This window comes from Balaenoptera borealis (genome assembly GCF_965194805.1).
Source record: "Balaenoptera borealis genome assembly, chromosome: 2".
Taxonomy (NCBI): domain Eukaryota; kingdom Metazoa; phylum Chordata; class Mammalia; order Artiodactyla; family Balaenopteridae; genus Balaenoptera; species Balaenoptera borealis.
The window spans coordinates 56,327,004-56,343,920 of record NC_138867.1 but is presented as its reverse complement, the minus strand read 5'-3'; the positions used below and the strand labels follow the sequence as shown (position 1 = coordinate 56,343,920).

The 16,917-nt window shown below is 42.9% G+C and overlaps 1 long non-coding RNA gene across 1 annotated transcript in view; it reads left to right on the top strand.

Annotated features, from left to right (window-relative positions):
- The window catches only part of LOC309619413, an 80,129-nt gene that overhangs the window by 14,765 nt on the left and 48,447 nt on the right, over positions 1–16,917 (top strand). Inside the window, exon 3 of the long non-coding RNA XR_014238936.1 lies at positions 117–16,917. This exon is cut by the window's right edge and continues 17,191 nt beyond it. This is a non-coding gene — a long non-coding RNA (uncharacterized lncRNA). The remainder of the gene's footprint in view (positions 1–116) is intronic.

The following is a 16,917-nucleotide window of genomic DNA, read 5'->3' as shown; positions in this document are numbered from 1 at the left end:
TAATAAAGTCTTTTCAGAATGATGGAAGGTGGAAGCTCCAAATAATTATGTATTGTCTGGATCCCACATTTTTATTCTTCTCTACAAATACCCAGTGAGAATACAAGCAGCAACAGGTCAGTAACTAACTGCTGGCTTTTTAGTTCACAATAGAAAAATTAAAAATATTTTATTTTTATAGCCTCTTCCATTTTAAGCTCCTTCCACATGTACTATAATGGCCCATCATAGGCTGGGGGAAATAGGCAAGATAACTGGAATTAGGAACTTTTCACTAAACATTAAGTTCTTGAGCCAATAATGCTGTAAAGCTACTCGGGCCCACACCCATCTCATTCTTCTTCCTCTACTGGCGGCATTTTCTGTTTAAATAATATTCTTTGGTCCATATCCTCAGGCCTCCTCTGGATGCTTCTTGTGTCATTATTTCTTCCCTGAGTATAAACTTGTGAGCAGGGATCAGATATAATGCTTTTATAACTTCTCCTCCTCTCAACTCTAGTGCAAGCAGGGCCTAGACCCACCCTAAGTGGTCACTAAGCACCTGAACTGCTTTTGCCGCATTGACTATGGTGACAATGTTCCTTCTAATGAATCAGCCAAGTCAAGGGCTCTTAGCACACACCCATCCAAACTCAAGATGAAGGTGCCCGGATTGTGGATAAGTTCTAAGATTCCAGGGTCCATATTTAAGCAATCAAAGCCAAAACACTGGAGATTAACTGTGGGATTGATTCCTGAATTCACCATGTTATTTCACTGCCCTCTGTGGCTAAGCTGTCTCTCCCAGGTGAGTCCCTCGTCACCTCATCCCCTTCTTCCCTTTTAAATCCTCCCTCCCTCTGTCTGCTTTGTGGATTGATAATAGCAAGATGCATGGAAATGTCCATCAAATAAATGCACATAAAGATAAATCATCGGGCCCTTTTCCTCCTTTGCCCCCTTAACCGTTGTCTCAAATGGAACTTGTGACCCTTTATGCCTTTTCTGATTAAGAGAAAGATTGATTTCATGGCAGGGAGTGGAGACCTCAACAATGTCAAATAATGTAATATGCCGTGAGGTGCCAGGCCTGTCCACTGGGTTCATTTGCAGTCCTCGCTGGTACTGTTTCCTCTGAAAAATATGGCTGTTGATTGGGACCGAGGTGATGGTCATCCATGCAGCAAGCTGCTAAAAACAGCTTTCCAATTTCATTGTTAATAGGAAAATAAAATCAGTTACTGTATCAGCAAAAGCTTTTCAGAAAAATCAGGTCATTCTCTGGTCCATGGCTCTTTCATTATGATTGGAATCATGTGATGAGCTACACACATAAGAAGATGCCTCCTTGTAGGTCTGGGGAGACAGGCAAGCAAGTTGGCTTTTGAAAAGTTTCATTAAAGTCTACTTTCTAGGGACAAAGAGAAATGGGGGAGCTTTAGGAAGAGAGCAGCCTCAGCTTGACCAGGGAGAAAGTTGAAGCTATTGGGGTCTCCTCTGTGGAAAAAAGAAACATGAATTTTCTCATGGAAACACGCAGCTTGCTCTCCTCACTGACAGACCAGCCACTCTACATGACCCGTCACTGTCTCTCAAAACTACACTGGCCACCAGCTCTTTACCTGAGCTTTTATTGGATTTGGACAAGATAAAAAACTATTTACGAACATTCTGTTCCTTTAAAAATGTTTGCAGAGAAAAGGATTTGGATAAAATAAGACAAAATCGCAGGGAGAAAAGCCAACTTCTGATAAAATCAAGGAGAAGTTGGTGACACCCAGAAAATCAAAACCAGTTATAACAGTTCCAGGAGGGTCAGGGCAAACAGATTAAGGGACAGCAAACCATATTGAATTTCCCCTGAACCCTCTAAGCAGTGTTTTTATTCTGCAAGTTAATAGCCAGCTCAGAAATTTTGCCTGAGCTTGATTTTGCATCTGGGCTCTCCCACTTCCTGGGTGACTTTGGGCAACTGACTTAGTCTTTGTCGCGTTGCTATAGGAATTAAGTGCGATCTTGCTTATAAAGTGCTTCTCACTCAGAGCCAGAGGTCAATGCATAGTATTTGGGATTAGTATCATTATTATTATCGAGCTTGGTCCTCGGTGCCTTAATCGTCTGTGGGCCCCACTCCATCGACGTTTTTCTGCCTCTCTAAACAGCCTTCTCTCTGTGCCCAGGTTTCACGGTGGGGCTGTGGCCAGCTTCTCCCCCAGAAAGCAGTGAGGGAATGGCGTCCTCTTCCTTTCTCTGGGTTGTAAAGTGATAACCTCTAGGCACTTTCACATTCCTCTGAGCAGAGCGGTAATCTAACAATAGGCGCTCCTTGAACTGTGAACGCTCAGAGCCTTGGGGCATGCAGCAGAGCCCAACCGGTCTGAGCTCTTTGGACCACCCAGGTAGGGAATTCCAGATCTCTGAGCCCTCCCACCGGTGCCCAGCCCCTGCGGGAGAAATCGTGGCCTAGTAATTCTTTGTTCCTGCACAGAAATGTACTTCCAAGGTGCAAGGAACTTTCTTTATAACACTTCCAAGTACCCGTCAGCATCCCTCGGACATAGGACTCCAGACTGCCCTAGTTACCCAGTGGCCAATCAGGGCTGCTCACAGCCTGAGGCTGCGAGATGTTTTCTGTCCCCACAGGTTCTTTTGTTGTGAAATTTTGAATTCCCAACATTAAAAATCAAGACTTCCATATGTAAGTTTGGATTTGGGGCTTTTCTTTTTTTAAATATTTATTTACTTATTTAATTCGGTTGCGCAGGGTCTTAGTTGCGGCATGTGGGAATCGGCATGCATGCGGGATCTAGTTTCCCAACCAGGGATCAAACCCGGGCCCCCTGCATTTGGACCGTGGAGTCTTACCCACTGGACCACCAGGGAAGTCCCTGGGGCTTTTCTTGATAAAAGTCAGAGGCTCTAGCAACACTGGACCAGCATAGTCTATTGTATAGGGAAGAAGAGCTGCCCTACACGTTTAATAGTAAATAAAATGCTTGATATACAAACATCCTACTTCCTTATGTTAACTCCCTGGCCCACTAGATATTTGAGTTTGCAAATCCTAGCCTAGAGGTTACTCTACTATCATCATAAAATGTAACATTTTAAAACTGGGGGAGTCCCTAGGATTAACTAGTCCAGGAAACTAGTCCCAGAGAGATTGAAATGTGACTAAAATTCACAGAAAATCTGTGGCAAAGGAGAAGCTGGGGTTCCTTGGCTCACTGCCCTTTCTCAGGACATCATGCTTTATCTACACTTAGAAAGAAACAGCATGGGAACCTTTGGTTTAGGGAGCCTCTCTCAACCGTCCACAAGTTCTGAAGGTGTGATGCAAGGGTCCGACAGAACGACTCAACCCATAGTCTCTCTCCCGTCTGCCTCAGGACCCAGAATTCCCACCATTCATTTCATATCACAACATTCATCTGTAAAATAACATAGTTTACTGGGTTGAGACACTGTCACCTCAGAATGACAATCTATTGCTGGGAAAGTGCACCAGTTAGAATTTTTCTGAGTACTTCTGTCATAATCAGCAGAGAATAGGGAGCACAGAGAAAGTGCTCTGGACAATTTTGAGTTGAAGCTGGGCTTGTTAAGGATGGCCTGGTGAGGTAGAAAGGACGTAGGTTGTGAGTCAGATGCCCAGTATAACTGAGGGCTCCCTTGCACTTAATTTCTACCCCTGTAAAATGTGGGCATTTAACATGGTGATCTCTGAGGGCCTCACCAACCCAGGCAGCCCATGATTTTACTAACAGAGAGGTCCAGAGCAATGTTTGTTCCTGGTCTGGAAGAACAGCACAAGGAAGGTCCTTTGGAAGCCAAATCCATGGGATTCTAGGACCTGGAGCTTGAGGGCAGAGGTGACTTGCCAATATGCGATTGGAAAAATAAAAATTGTAAGAGAAGGAGAAAGTTAGGCTCAGAAAGAAGTGACTAAGAAATGCACTCTAATTTAGCAAGGAATGTCAGGAGAATGTTGCTAATTTTGAAAGCACTGTGATATAGAAGAAAGAACACCGGCTATTGAGTTCTAAAAGACTTGGGCTCCAATTCCCTCCTCTGATGATGCAAAAGATATGACACATGAAACACTCAGAAGAGAGAATTTTAGAAGTATCTCTACACTTGGAATCTAAGCAAGGTCATCAGTCAAAACTGTAATGCGCTTCTCATAGCAGATTTCTTTTGGATTACACACCCTGTTGTAGGAAGTTTGCAGTCTTCAAAAGTAGCCACAAGAAAATTACAAGGCCTAACATAAACCTGACAGTTTCAAAGACAAGATCATTTTGGGCAGACTTGCTGTTTTGAAGTGTGATACAAATGGATATCAGGAAGTCATAAGTGATCAGGAAACCTGCCTAAATGTACTGAACAAAGAAATATCAGATTCTCAAGGACTCAGCTGTTCATCTGGGTGTGTGTATGTGTTTAGCAGGACAAGGAGGACAGCAGGGGTGAGAGGAGAGGGGAAAGCCAACACTTGACCACCATGCCTTGGTACACAGGAGCTCTACTTTGGCTCAGCAGCATCATTTGAAGTCTTGCGTGTCTTCTGCCATCACAACCCACAAAAACAATGGATGGAAACCCTCCCTGTCCTCGGGTACACTCATCTTGTTGCTTTAAGCTGACAAGCCGTGGTTGTTGGCTACTTTGCTAGAACAATGGTGGATCACAACCACATTCTTTTGAACATTTGTCTTCCAAGGTGAAGACTTCTTCTAGGACGTACCTTGAGGATAGCTTTAGTCTCCCATTATCGTTGCTATCCTGTGTTGGCCAGTTAAGGCTTCAGAGTCACCATACTTGATCAAAGCTCACTCAATCCGCTGAATAGTCTGGCTCAAGCATTGGGTTTATAACATGCCAAGGCTCTAACTCCCAGAGAGACCTTGTGTCTTCCCCACCGACAAGGATCCTTTTCGGGAGACTCAATCCTTAAATGTCCTGCTGTGAACTCAACTCCCCAGTGCTAGCCTCGTGCTTTTTAGGTTGTTATCACAAGTTAGAATTGACATAAACAATTATTACCACTGTCTGTTTTTAGAAATTTCCATCCCCAAATCTTATTAGGCCCATGGGAATCCTTTCCATTTTAAGCATCCCTAGAGGAAAAATGTTCTACTGATGTCTTTATCAACCTGTTCTGGCACTAAGCAACTTTCACTTCCTCTGCTTTTTTTTTTTTCCTGGCCTCTGTGGAGATGGAGAACTGTTTGCCGTAGTCTTAACACTAATAATCTTTCCTGGGCTTAGAGATGCTACTGTAACTGTTTCTGTGGTCTCCTTCTCTACTTTATGAAAACTGGTAATGAAGTTAAAAGTCATTGACATTTGCAGGGTTGAGAATTCATTGTTTCCCATGAGCCAGACAGAGATATGGGAAACAGAAGAGGTACCATGATTCTTGCCCTCAAGGACCTCCAAGTTGTGCTGGGGAAAAGGTGCATGAATACACTTCCATCAAGAACTGAATACTTTTAAGTACTGCTTAATCCTAACCTGGAAATGAAAGGATTCCATAAGTCTTACCATGTAGCCTCTGGTGGGATATGTGACAATTCTAACAAATCATTCAATTTTTCCAATCATTTCCTTTTGATTCTTCTGAGCCGAACCATGGCAACATTCCTGGAATTCAGTTACATTTATGACATAGGTGTTTAAGCCCAAACTGAACAGCACTGTGTATACAGTTTAGTGTCTGTTCACTACAACTGCAAACTCCAGGAGGGCAGGGATTTCTGTCTTTTTGGTTCACTGATTATCCCAAGGGCCTACGACAGTGCCGGACGCTGCAGAAGCATCCCATAAATTGTTATTGGAGGAAGAATTGGGGAGAAGAGGACTTGAGGGTAGATTTTGATGGTGGCAGGCAGTCAATATCCTTGTTCAATTTCTTTTCCACCCCCCCAAAAATAATGAAAAGCCACCAGAGTCTTTGTCTCCTGATTAAGTCGTGTAAATGAGAAAAGATCAAACCAGCCCCACAAGTAACCCCTTTCCAGCTAGATATATTACCTTTTATTACTCGTTTTTGGTTTCCTGTTTGGGCAGCATCTTGTCTTCATGGTGAGCTGTTTTACCCCCTACCATGATTTCTCACCTGGGGCAATTAGCTTTAAAGTGCAACCTTATCAAATGCTTTTTGAAATTTTAGGTAAATAGAATCCTAGACTTTCTTTTTTCTTTTGTCTCCTATAACAGTAATTCCTTTTAAAAAAATAAAACGAAAACAAACCCAACGAGTTCTTTCAAGCTAGGCCTGCCCACACAAATCCACACTGGCTACATCTTATCAGACTCTGTTACTGCAAATCCTTTTGCAATTCCACGGTCCAAGTGGTTGCTAGTGTTTTCTTAGCCAATCTGATAGACGCCCTCTTCTAATTCTAACAGTTCAGTAATAAAATGTGTTGGGCTTGGCACTCACGCCTTTCTAATTCTTAGCCTTTCAACCCTCCTTTGTAATTGGCTGGGGAGGTTCGTTAGCTGGAACCCAGCCCAGGTGTGCTAAGCTAGGGTCAAGATGTCTCTCTTGAATATGGAGATGAGCTTCCCTAGAATGACCAAGTTTTGCATTATTCCAAAGGCAAAAACTCATAACTGCTCTTTGGACAGCAGGCTGAGTGAGGGTCTGGGAATTGAGAGGAGGCAGGGCCTAGTAAATTGATAACATTTGGAATTTATCAAGATCATCTCTGTTTCTCCTCCCAGTTTTCTCAGCCTCTACTCACCTACCTCCATCCTCTACATTCCCAGAGCATACAATGATAATCCTCATCCTGGTTGAAATGGAGTGGTGCTTTAGGGTCAAGTATATCTGGGTTTGAACTCATGAGGGTGGGACTCCCGTGATGGGATTAGTGCCCTTACAAGAAGAAGGAAAAACCCAGCGTCCTCTCTCTCTGCACCATGGGAGGACACAGCAAGAATGCTGCTGTCTGCAAACCAGAAAGAGGGCTCTCAGCAGGAACCTTGATCTTGGACTTTCCAGCCTTCAATACTGTGAGAAATAGTATTGTTTGTTTAAGCCACCTGGTCTATAGTATTTTGTTACATCAGCCAAGCAGACTAAGACATCTCCCTAAGCCTCAGCTTCTTCACCTGCCAAATGGGGTAATAATACCTTCTTGAAAGTGTCGTTATGAGGATTACATGAGATAATGAATATGAAAGTCTGGGCACTTAGGAGATACTAAAATGAAAAGTAGCTATTGTAGTATCCTCTTTATTCAAGTCCACATTCTCTATGAATAACAATAGAAGTAACAATAACACGCATTTCTAAAGCCCTGATTATGTTTAAGCTGCTGTTCTAAGTGATTTGCTTACATTAATTCATGTCATCCCAATTATTATGCTCTAGCCATCTTTCCTTCCTCTTTCCCCAACTGTCTTTAGGTTTGCCTTCTCCCCATTATTTTCTTCTTAAAAAGTCCTTTCTCTAAACTGCCGTGGAGATTTCTGCCTGGAAAGGTAACAACAGCAAAAATAAGCTGAATTTCCTTGGATCAAGAGCACTTGCCCAGTGCCCTCTTCTTGTCCAGGGCATGTGGCCACAGCCCAGCCCTCTAGGGCAGTGGTTGTCAGCTGTGGCTGCCCTTTAGAATCACCTGGGGGAGCCTGTCAAATTCTCCATGCCCAGGCCACAAACTCGACCAATTCAATCAGAATCTCTGGGAGTAGGACCAGGCACTGCCTCAAAGCTTAATGCATATGAGCATCACGTGAAGATCTTGTGACCCTGCAGATTCTGCTCTTCTAACAAGCTCCCAGAAGAGGCTGATGCTGCTAGTCTGTAGGGGACACTTTGAGTAGCAAGGCCAAATCAGACCCCACTCACTGCCTTCTGGCTTTCTTCCATCTTGGCCAGGACTATCCCTCTCTCTCTCTCTCTCTCTCTCTCTCTCTCTCTCTCTCTCGATTCCTATTTATTAATTTATTTATATTGATGTAGAGTTGATTTGCAATATTTCAGGTGTACAGCAAAGTGATTCATTTATATATATGAAACTGAACATATACATATATATATATATATTCTTTTTCAGTTTTGTTTCCATTATAGGTTATTACAAGATATTGAATATAGTTCCCTGGGCTATCCAGCAGGTCCTTGTTGGTTATCTGTTTTGTACATAGCAGTGTGTAGCTGTTAACCCCAAATCAGCCAGGACTATCTCTTGACTACTTCCTCCACTCCTCATCGGTCAGCCTGGACCCTAACTGAGCTTGAATCCCAGGTGACACAGTAACGATAGATGTAACCAGTGGCAGAGAAAGAGAGTGGTTCACACACACAAGCAAACTAGATTTCTTTGCTTAGGAGATTCATCTAGAACCCAGGGTTTGCATATCAGGAATAAACCACCACCAATACCTGGGAACATCTTAAAATGGGAGCACTTCTCAATCTGTGCTCCTTTCTAAATCATTGGCCCTTAAAAATAGTCCATGAGGGAGCAGGGAATTCTGATTTTGAGTCTATGTCACCTTCCTGAGGCAATCTGGGCCAAGATCCTCCTATTCTGACCACTTAGCTGAATTCAACAATTCAGACCACCCATCCAGACACCCTCTGTATGGCTTGGTGCCCAGTGTGGCCATAAATACCAGGCAGCCATGGTATTCATGGAATTCTTACCTGGGCATGGCTCTTTGCAGGATTTCTTGATTTATTTAAGTCACAAGGAAGGAAGCCAAAGTGACTTCCCCCTAGGAAGATGCTGGAAGGACACGATGTCCCCTCTAGGATTCAGCTTCCTCATTTGTAATAAATGAAGAGGCTAGAGGTAGCCAGTCTCCGAGGTGTCTTCCACCTGATGTGTCTGTGTGTTTTAAGTTGAGATCAGATCATCAGTTATCGTCCATGGGCTTAGATACCCAGGACTTGGAGGGTAATGATAATTTCTCAAATGTACATTGCCTGGTTCTCTTCTATCCTAAATCAATCTTATCCTTAAAAGATAAGACAAAGAGCTCTTGCTAGATATAAAAATGGTTCTCCTGTATCACAGTTGCCAACAATACAGAGAACCTTAGTAAATGGTGAGTTCAGATTTGGGAAAGACACTGAATCCAGTCTTAAATCTGCTGTAGAGATGTCCAAGAAGAAACAAAATCAAGTTTTTAATAAGTGAAATTATTTTTCTCTTCATTTAGAACATGGAGTTCTCCAACAGGCAGCAGTTCTGGTCGACTAAAACTAAAAATAAAATAAAAAAATAAAATAAAATAAATTTATGCTACATGACGACTATACTACCTAAGTTTGGGATAGTTTCAACAGGCAGAAAATAACTTATTTTTTTTTCTTCTCTCTTCTGTTTACCAGAAGAGCAGCAGCTGCGAGGAACATTTGCTGTGGGATGAATCTAGACTGTCTTGAGGAGCTGAGATTTAAGTCCACTCTTTCAACATTTCCATAGGACCCAGTTTGATTTCAGCTGTGTGCATGTTTAATCTTGTTTAAAACCAAGCTCCTGGAATGAACCTGGAAAAGATGGGAAATGCTGGGATACTAAACTATTTATTTTGGAAGCAAAGGGCCACTGCATTCCAATTTTCTTGGCAGGGGGGCAAATCTATAGTGTTGTAACACTGCAGTTGGAGTGCAGAGAAGGAGGGAGGATGGAATCCTGTCTTGTTTTGCCCTCCAGTTGTTTCGCAGGCTGAGCTTTCTGATAGCAGCTATATTGGTTTCCTTCTGAAGATAAACAATAGTGACTTAATAAGTAAATGGGACTTGATTTTGAAGCCCTGATGTTGAAGCCTTGACTATAAGTGCAGCCACTTTTTCCAACAAACCCTTTCCATAATCTTACAATAAGTACAGCATTTTTCTGACCACTCCAACTTTTACCAGCCTTTCCACCATCTCAGAATTCATCTCAGATCCCTCCATCCTGCATCCCTCCGTAGTCAGTAACATGATTGAAATAAACAATATTGTGTCACTCAGGTATTGCGGTTCACCTTGGTAAAGAGAAAATTGTTATCTGTAAGACTGCCCGGAATATTAATCATTCCTAGTGAAAGTAAATAGAGGTGAGTATAATCAAGAAAGATGCAGGCAAGGCAATTTTAAAACATAAGTTGTATTTTATGTTTTCTCCACATTCAGAGGCCAAATCCAGAGTCAATGATAGGAAATCGTATGCCTAGAAAACCTTGGGAAAAAGAAAAATGGTCTTATTCTGTTTATATGGGAAGGAAAAGAAAAGAATACTAATGCTTTTTAGGCGTCAGTTTCCCTTTTTTCAAAAATGAAGGTAATAAACTCTTCCAGCATGCTGTGTTGATAAAATGTCTTAATTTTCCTTCAGTTAAAAAAAAATACATAAATATTATTAAAGATGGAACTTCATATGGAATTCAGGCTTCTGGCTAAAAAGTTTGGAAGAGTTCTTGAGAGATCCTAATTCATTCCTCCTATCTAGTTTGAAGTGCATTGTGACAGGACAGAAAGAAAGTTGCCCATCTAAAATATAGATGAGTTATCTGGAAAAAGAAATAAAACCATCCCTTTCCATCCTTATGGTCAGAAGATTCTTTATGTCTCAACTCCATCCATCCTCCTGCTGCTTGAGTCTTCTACTCCCGACTAGGTCCTCTGGAGGAGGGCATGGGTGAGCTCTGTCATTCAGACAATGCACACTGAATGCTCTCTTCACCCTCCACTCTATAATTAGGCCCTCTTCACAAAGCCCTTCTCTTTTCCATACAATTAGGTTCCATTCCCATATTCCTTCCAGGTATGGCTCACTTCCAAAACCTTTCCTCACTTTTGCTATCTGCTTCCCTTGTTCATCCTAGTTGGCTCTGTCCCACCGTCTCTGTGGGGCTCTGTGGAGCAGGGTAAGCAGATAAAGGGTGGCCTGCCTGGGTCTAGAGATGACGAGTCCCTATGATGCTCACAGCGCTCTAAGTAGGCTGCTGGTGGGGGAGAAGAATCAAATGATCTCAAGAGACTTTTTCATTGCTTCTCCTTATTGAAAAAAAGAGAAATAAAATAGGAAAATCATACCATTCTTTGAAATGCTGATCTTGCATGAACAAGCACGTGCATGTACCAACAGCATGAAAGGAATTGAAACATTTGACCCATCCAAAAAAAAAAAAAAGAAGAAAGAAGGAAAACCCCTATTCAGATCAGGCAGCAGACCTCCCCTGGCTACCCAGGACCCATCACCAAACCAGACTTCTTTATATGCCTCTGCCACCACACCCCAGTGTGTGTGAGCGCTGTTTTTATTTGAATGTGCAATCAACAATGGTTCTCTCTTTCTTTTTCTTTTCTCTGCCAAAGACAACAAATGCAAATGGCGAGATAGAACTGGGATGAGAAGAGTCCAAATAAGGGCTAACATAGCATTAAGGTTAACGGCCTGTATGATAATCCCCAAGCAATCGGAAGGAGGCAAGTACCTTACAGCAGCTGTGCAGGCCATAAATAAAGCTTTTCTGACTTTTATGCATGTAAAGTCTCCACCATAAATGTTACATTAACATTTTTTTGCATAACCCATGGGAGACAAGTTGTCCTCTAAGGAGTTTTGTTGCCTATACCTAAGACATATGGAGCCAGACTTTGATTTAAGGTTTTGAAAGAATTGGGCAATTTCTTGGAATATTGGGGTGACTGTAAAAGTGGGGGCAGTGGAGAGTCTGGTGGTTAGGCAAAGAGCCAAGAGAGAAGTTTCCCAGAAACTGTTGGATCTATTCTCCACCTAACCGGAAATACTGTCTCTTTTTGTTGAATTCGTCCATGATATGAGCTGTTGTTCTCCCCAAGTAAGGATTTAAAAGCTTACAGACAGGGCATTGCTTTAAAGCTGAGATATCCATGGCTTCTTCTTATAACATATAAAGTAAAATAAAATAGGAATGACTATGTAGAAGAAGCAAAGGTGGCTCTTTGGCCAGCAGCTGCTCCCACAGTCATAAAGATCTGTCACTTTAATGTAAAAATGAAAATTCCTTTAGAATTCTGGCAGACATTCAGCCCTGGTCAAATGGATTTGAAAGTGTTGTGATTTCTCCTGCTGTCAACTGGCCTCTGGGAGAGTTGCTGCTGGCAGGCCCATTCATAGGCGCAGTGGAGCCACCAGTGAATGTACCATGACCGTGGGCTTTGGAAGAAGAAGGGGGCAAGTTGGGAGGAGGATTAAAAATAATAGCATCTGTACACTGAGTACTCGATACGTATCAGGCAGCAAGTGTTTTGTTTTTTCATTTTTTTCTCAGTAATCATTTTAAGACAAATACCATTATTAACTGGATTTTATAGATAGTGTATTAGTTTTCTATTGCTGCTGTAGCAAATTACCACAAACCTAGTGGCTTAATAGTACACAAATTTATTATCTTATAGTTCTGTAGGAGTCTGACAGCGGTTTCACTGGCCTAAAATCATGGTGTCAGAAGGACTGTAATCTTTTCTGGAGGCTGTAATGAAGAATCGGGGTTTTTTGCCGTTCCAGCTTCTAAAGGCCACTCACATTTCTTGGCTCCTGGCTCCCTTCCTCCATCTTCAAAGCCAGCAAAGGCTGGGTTGAGTTTTTATCACATCATGTCACTCTGACCTTCTCTGCCTTCCTCTTCCTATGTGATTACATTGAGCCTGTATGGACAATCCAGGATAATCTTCCCATCTCAAGGTCAACTGATTAACAACCTTAGTTCCATCTGCAAACTTAACTTTCCTTCACCACGTAACCTAACATAGTCACAGTTCCCAGGATTTAGGGTGCGGACATTGCTGGGGAGGCATTAGTCTGCCTTCACAGATAGAAACACCAAGGAGTAGAGAGGTTCAGAAACTAGTGTAGGGTCACAAAACTACTTGGTAGTAGAACCAAGACTAGCTTTGAGCCTACGCCTGATCTGGAAACAGGAAGAGAGACATGGGGAAAGAGAGAAGAGAGAAAGTAAGTTGAGGGAAATATTTTCTTCAGTAAAGGAAATGGACTTTTGCAATAAATGCACTGTTGATTACAAGTCAATTTAACAAGAGGAATGTGTCAGTGGACAATTTGCCTTTATTAACCATCTTCTTTATTCCCCCATTTAACCTGTAAATTGTTTCCATAAATTATAGTTCACTAAATTACATCAGCCTAACTCAGAGTACTGGTCTTTCTGGTATCATAAGGCATACCAGGGCATCAAGACCCACCCCACGATGGACCACACACAACTCTAGGGACCCAATATGAAGGTGTTAATATGTGCACACACACAGGCACCTCACCAAAACACTCACCGCACCAAGACGCAAATTGTGCCAGTAGCTTTGTTCTATATAATCCTAGTGGCAAGGATTTGAATTAATAGGTGAAAGGTACAGGGAGGCAAGTCAAGATTAACGTCAAGAAGACTTTTTCTAAGTGACCGAACTCAGGTTTGGCTGCTCGCTGTTCCAAAGCCAACACTCCAAAGACAAGTGTTGGTAGGAACAGAAATGTTGCTTTATTCAGGAGGCTGGCAACCTGGGGAGACGGCGGACTCATGTCCAAGATCCAACTCTGAAGATTCTCAACCATGAAAGTTGTTTTTTTTTTTTAATTAATTAATTATTTATATTTATCTTTGGCTGTGTTGGGTCTTCGTTTCTGTGCGAGGGCTTTCTCTAGTTGCGGCGAGCGGGGGCCACTCTTCATCGCGGTGCGCGGGCGTCTCACTGTCGCGGCCTCTGTTGTTGAGGAGCACAGGCTCCAGACGCGCAGGCTCAGTAGTTGTGGCTCACGGGCCTAGTTGCTCCGCGGCATGTGGGATCTTCCCAGACCAGGGCTCGAACCCGTGTCCCCTGAATTGGCAGGCAGACTCTCAACCACTGCGCCACCAGGGAAGCCCCAACCATGAAAGTTTTTAAAGGGAGAATCCTTTGCGGAGGGGATCAGAGTCTTTATTATCTTCCACTGTGTACAAACTTTCTTCTGATTGGTTGGTGGTGAGGTAACAGGGCGGTGTTCCAGGAATCTTGTGCTCAGCCTGAAGTTACCATCCTCCACCTGGGTGGGGCCTTAGTTCCTGCAGGAGAACTCAGCTATTGTTACGTATATTCCTTGAAGAGGAACCAGGAACGTGCTTGAATGTTGCACTACTGTGTCTTGATTTCTCCTCCTTTGTTTCTGCCTTTCCTCCCTTCCCTGATAAGCAACTGTTTGAATCTGCCCTTTGGAACTCATAAAGGTCAAGGAGGCTGAATGAAGCCTATTTCCTACTAACAAGAAACAGCGGGGGAGGTGGGGGTGGGGTGGGGGCGGAAAGGATTTGTACCTGGGAGGACCCCAAAGGGTCCTGCTCCATTTCATCAGGAAGAGCCATGAGCGATCCGACCACGAGACCCTGCCTCAGGAACTGTCAAGCAGACGCTGGAGGACCGCTCGACACCACCACCTGAAGCTCTCTAGCGTGTGTTCTCATTTGGGACTCCCAGCTCTTGCTTGTCTAGCAGGTACATGCAAGGAGGGAGTTACAGCAAGAAAGGGCAGAAGTTCTTCTGCAGTTTCCCCATGACAGGTATTTTCTACAGCTTCTTCTACTCTGGTGGAATGACTGAAGGTTAAAGGAATATTTGAGATCTGGTCTAACTCTCCATACACACTTGAGAAAACAGCTTCAGAAAGACAACAACACTCTCAGAGTCACCCAGCTGATTTCAGCAGAATTGCATCAAACATTGGGCATGAGTTCTAAAGTCTAATCAGCAGGCAAAAGTCATATGAAAATTACACAAGCCTCCCCTTAGAAGGGCTCCATGCCAGAGACTGACGTGAGATGTCTTGAAAAATCCAGCACAAATAGCTTTCCTTCCAGCACTAGAATAGGTGACTCTTTCGTCAGTGCAGTCCAGGAACCAGGTTCAATGAAAACTACAGTTAAATCTGAAAACCACACTTGGTACAGGTACATGCTCACTGTCAGAAGCACTTGGGAACCAAAACTGAAGCAGAACTGGTTAGGTGGGCATCCCCCGCTCAGAGCCATGGAAGGGCCCCAGCTTCCCTGAGCAGAGGGCCACATGGGGAGGAATTTCAGACGCTGTAAGTTATCGTGTGTGGAGCCCTTCCCTGGAACCTCCATCCTTAGGTGCTTTTGAAAAGTCACCTCATTAACATAACAAAAGTCACCTTTATTGCTCTCCTCACTTAGGAAATTCCAAGGGTTTTAGTAGCTGTGTGCCAGGAACCACATATGAGAAAGATATTTTGGATATCTCAATGTCCAAATATATATTTCTTATAAATCACAATATTGCTTATCCCTGGAAATCAAGGGTCATGGTGTCATCAAATGCTAAAGGTATCACATCAGCCAAAGCATACTCTCAAAGCAGGGTTCCCAGATACATGGATGGATTGTTCTCTGGCAGAAGCAGAGGTCAGTTGGCAGTTCAGCAGGTCATGGTGCTGGGTGGGTGACTTCATCCTCTATTTGGGCCTCACATTGTGATCCAATCGCTCTGAAGAATTGCTGCCTCACCTGTTGATGGCGTCCTAACTTCTCTGTCCATATTTGAGGACAGCTGCCTCCTTCTCAACAAAGGACTGGTGCAAGGATAGGGCCTTAACCTGGTCACGAGGTAAAGGGGGTCCAGGAGTCCTGGGGGGTCCTCCTGATATCAGAGGTTATAAATTCCTCCTTAAAAGGTGGGAGACCTAAATGTGAAATGGTCCATCTGCTATGGGAAGCAGTACGGTGGTTCCTCACAAAATTAAAAATAGAATCACCATATCATCCAGCAATCCCACTTCCAGGAAATATCTGAAAGAATTGAAAACACGGTCTTGAAGAGATATTTGTACATTCATGTTCATAGCAGCATTGTTCACAATAGCCAAGATGTAAGGCAAGCCAAATGTTCAGCCGCTAGTGAATGGATAAATAATATGTGATGTATACATCCAGTGGAATAGCATTCAGCTCTGAAAAGCAAGGACATTATAACACATACTACCACATGGATGAACCTTGAAGACATTATGCTACGTGAAATAAGCCACTCACAAAAAGACAAACACTGTATGATTCCACTTATGTGAGATATCTGAAGGAGTCAAATTTATAGAAACAAAAAGTAGAATGGTGGGTACCAGGGACTGGGGGAAGAGGAAATGGAAAGTTATTTAATGAGTATAGAGTTTTAGTTTTGTTTTGTTTTTTAAAGTATTTATTTATTTATTTTAATTAATTAATTAATTTATTTTTGGCTGTGTTGGGTCATCGTTTCTGTGCGAGGGCTTTCTCTAGTTGCGGCAAGTGGGGGCCACTCTTCATCGTGGTGCGTGGACCTCTCACTGTCGCGGCCTCTCTTGTTGCGGAGCACAGGCTCCAGACGCGCAGGCTCAGTAGTTGTGGCTCACGGGCCCAGTTGCTCCGCGGCACGTGGGATCTTCCCAGACCAGGGCTCGAACCCGTGTCCCCTGCATTGGCAGGCAGATTCTCAACCACTGCGCCACCAGGGAAGCCTGAGTTTTAGTTTTGCAAGATAAAACATTTCTGGAGATCAGTTACTCAACAATGTGATTGTATTTAACCTTGCTGAACCATACCCTTAAAAATGGTTGAGGTAGTAAACTTTGTTATGTTTTTTTTTTTTTTCCCCAAAATTAAGCATTATAAAAGTGATAGAAAAATAAAATTTAATTTTTAAAAGATGGGAGACCTAGCAGTGATACAACAAACAAACAATAATAACCAAAAAGCCTCTCATCTTAACAACTTTCTCAGATCAACTTCCCTCTCATTTCCCTGGTAGAAAAGACTTTGGGGAAGATCAGTATATAAGAAGGATGCCTTGGAGTGTCTGCCCCAAAAGACGGTGAGTCTATTTAGTCAGCTTATTCTGGAAGCCAGCCAGCAGAGAAGAATTACAGTAGAATTACAGTAGTTTAGCTGTAAAAAAAAAAAAAA